This window comes from Sinocyclocheilus anshuiensis, unplaced genomic scaffold (assembly GCF_001515605.1).
Source record: "Sinocyclocheilus anshuiensis isolate Anshui unplaced genomic scaffold, SAMN03320099.WGS_v1.1 scaffold1329, whole genome shotgun sequence".
NCBI classification, from domain to species: domain Eukaryota; kingdom Metazoa; phylum Chordata; class Actinopteri; order Cypriniformes; family Cyprinidae; genus Sinocyclocheilus; species Sinocyclocheilus anshuiensis.
Genome location: NW_015548247.1, coordinates 3394 through 6947, shown reverse-complemented (window position 1 = coordinate 6947; position 3554 = coordinate 3394). Strand labels below are relative to the sequence as shown.

The window sequence follows — 3554 nt, the reverse complement described above, 5'->3', positions numbered from 1 at the left end:
CAAAGAGCAACTGGAACCTTCAGATTACGAATCTGATGTTTCCTTCAGGCGGTAGATCTGCTGAATATGCAAATGGTTCCATAACTTCATATTCTTATTTTCTCTCTTCACTGCGTTAAGCGGTAACCCTTTCCTAAACCAACTGTATGTGTGTGTGTGTGTGTGTGTACGATAGACCAGTTTTAGTGTTTATGTAGTATGTTTAGACTAGTTTAAGTGTTTATGTAGTTAATAAAGCCTTACTTGTATCACACTTGACGTTGTTCATTGTTTGCTCATAACCGGAGTCCCTTATTATGCAAGATTTATGCTACAAGCTTTGTGTAGCGTTGTACAGTAAGAAAGTTATTTCCCTTAACCAGGAAAGTAACGTTCTTAGAATTGAAAGGACAGTTGACCCTGAGAGGTCAAGTAAATATCTACAGCGGATCTAAATATGTATAATTAATTATAACTAGTTATGATTTATTATTCATATTTCCCCATGAGCTGATTCGCTACACAGTACATCCATAGGAGAGCGCGAACACAGTCCCCCACTACCATAAATTATGCAGTCGAGATTCCCACATCCCACTCTGTTTAACTGCTTTAATTACCCCATTTTCTGATGATTGGTTCTTTGAAGGTTATGTGGTTCACAAAACAATCATATTCAGCTTCTTCATCCTTCTTAATCTCCACACTCTTTCTCATCTGGGATGTTTCATCATGGTTTGATCTGATTCCTGTGGATTCAGTATCATTTTCAGGCAGAGATGTGCGATATTTTCTTAAGTTCATCATCACATCTCTGGGGTAAAAGCCAGTGGCCAAACAGGTGAGTTTCAGCTTGGATTTGTCTTTGGTAGATTTCCTCGCAAACACATAAACATCTGGAGGAGCTGAAAACACAGGAATCAGATTATCAGTCAGTTTCATCTCAATAACAACTGCAGATCATCAGCAAATACAAATACATGTATCCCAATCTAAAAGCAGAAGGAACTGGATGGATGTTCTGAGTGATGCCATTCACAATCTGACTTGTGCTGCAGCTTGGAATTAAACCACATCATGCTGGTTTCATCTGGTCAGAGGAGAACTGGCCCCCCCGACTGAGCCTGATTTCTCCCAAGGTTTTTTCTTTATTCTGTCACTGATGGAGTTTTGGTTCTTTGTTGCCTCTGGCTTGCTTAGTTGGGGACACTTAACCCCTTAGTATTCATGTGAATTTTGCCTAAAACAGCATAACCAAAGTAAATTGAATGCTGTTCTTGATTTGAAGTGTACGCATGGTTTTGATCTCTTAAAGAAAAAAAAACAACAGTCTGCCTATTTTTTTTTTAGGGGGAATGTTTTTTTTTCTGCAGGTGACTATAGCTGGGAGCAATTAGCTGGTAAACACAATGAGATGCACACAAGAAACTTTTTTGTGCCCTCAAGAAACTATTCACATGCGCATGGGAATTTTTTTTGCATGCATATGCATTACAATTTCTAGTTTTATATAACCTATTTCCTTTGGGCATCAATGCCATTTTACCATGAATAAAACGATAGCATGGATGCACACGAATTAATAGAGATCTGCTTGTTCAGAATTTGGCTTTCCTTATGGTAGTACCTCTAATATCAAGGCCTAATGTCCAATTTAACACATCCTCTGTGGTGGCTGGGAAACCAAAACATGAAATGGGCTGGTGGCATAATACGGATGTGTGCATTTTCTTATCAAGATGAAAATTTTAGGCCAATACGATAACCAATAATTATTTTTATTTTAAAGCCAATAACCGATATGTTGACCGATAAATCTAAATCCAAAAGTTTTATATAATTTTTGACATAAAAAAAACAAGTCTCACCATTAAAATCCAAGTTCAAATCCATCCATAAACACTACAACATAAATTAAACATAAGCAGTACAGCAACCTAGATAGAACTAAAGTGTAAGTTTTAAAATTAATTTTACACTATTATTACCAACTGTCTTTATCAAAAATAAATGCCTAACAAATAAATAAAATAATGCTTAAATAATGCAAACAAGCCACTGGACAACATTACTTATGTGTGAAGAATCAAAATGCACGTGTCATGGATAAATGAATCAGAATAGCCTCGGCACGGACACTAATGCAATTATTTTAATTAAACCATATTGTTGATGAAAGTAAGATAAAAATAAAAGTGGTTATTATTAATAATGCAACAATGATTCTGAAAAAGAAACATCTTCAATTAATATTACTGTTGAACATCCATCTCACCCATTTAGACCCATCTCTTTAACCTGGCATACAGATAAACACACTATCATCACTATCATCTACGCTAATATTAGTCTGTTTCTTTCTTATTCCGAGGTCACCGTAGCCACCAGATCCAGTCTGTATCCAGATCAGATGGTCACTGCAGTCACCCAGATCCAGTCCAGATGGTGGATCAGCACCTAGAGAGGACCTCTACAATGTATGTCCTGAATGTCAGCGGAGATCAGGACAACGAGCCCCAGAGACAGATCCCCAGTGAAGACCTTGTCTCCTAGACAGCCACCGGGACAAGACCACAGGAACCAGCTGAGTCATCTGCACAATGTGAAGGAGAACTGGCCCCCCGACTGAGCCTGGTTTCTCCCAAGGTTTTTTCTCCATTCTGTCACCGATGGAGTTTTGCTTCCTCTGGCTTGCTTAGTTAGGGACACTTAATATCCAGCGATATCATCGACTTGATTGCACAGACACTATTTAAACTGAACTGAGCTGGATGATGACATCACTGAATTCAATGATGAACTGTCTTTAACTGAAAAATGAGTGTTTACTATTGTCATTTTGTATTATTGACACTATTTTCTTAATTAATGCTGTAGAGTTGCTTTGACACAATCTGTATTGTTAAAGCGCTATATAAATAAAGGTGACTTGACCGGTAAACTGAATCACTTTGTTAGCAGGTTAATTAGGCTATATGAAAATCAAATATTTATACAACATTAACATAATATTACCATTTCTTTATGCACAAAAATATGCAAATGCACGTGATCTTAAACTAAGTGCTAGTCAGAATGTGTGATGCTGTTGTGGATGCCCTCTTCCCGTAACAACGCGCTGAAACACTTCAACTAAAACCAAATAATTCACAATGTTTTATTATAATAGTGTTCTCATTATAATATAATATATATGACAGTCCCAATCATAGTTATTAATGTTGTGCGCTGCTGTTTGTGCTGCGTGCACTGAGCTAAAGATGATCACCTGTAAACTGAAGCGCTCTATTATGGTTTTGATTGCTTCTATTGTCCTCATTTGTTAGTCGCTTTGGATAGAAGTGTCTGCTAAATGACTAAATGTAAATGCAAGTCAGTGTAAAGAGGATGCTGAGGCCGAGTCTGAATCCATCTGCGGGAGTTTCTTGAGAACAATTTCAGTAAACAGGAACGTCAAGGCAGGCAGAGGGTCGAAACCAGAATAACAGTCCAATGTAACAACACTTACAGGGGAATCCAGAGGGCTAAAGTGAGCAGGCAGGCAAAAGGTCCAAACACATACATCCGTCCAATCA

The 3554-nt window shown here is 37.7% G+C and overlaps 1 long non-coding RNA gene across 1 annotated transcript; it reads left to right on the top strand.

The window, feature by feature from the left end:
* Positions 1-545: 545 nt before the first annotated feature.
* LOC107655284 (uncharacterized) lies at positions 546-3264 on the top strand. The gene is made up of 3 exons (XR_001630420.1): positions 546-556; positions 629-633; positions 3044-3264. It is a non-coding gene; the product is annotated as an uncharacterized LOC107655284 (long non-coding RNA).
* The last annotated feature ends 290 nt before the right edge of the window (positions 3265-3554 follow it).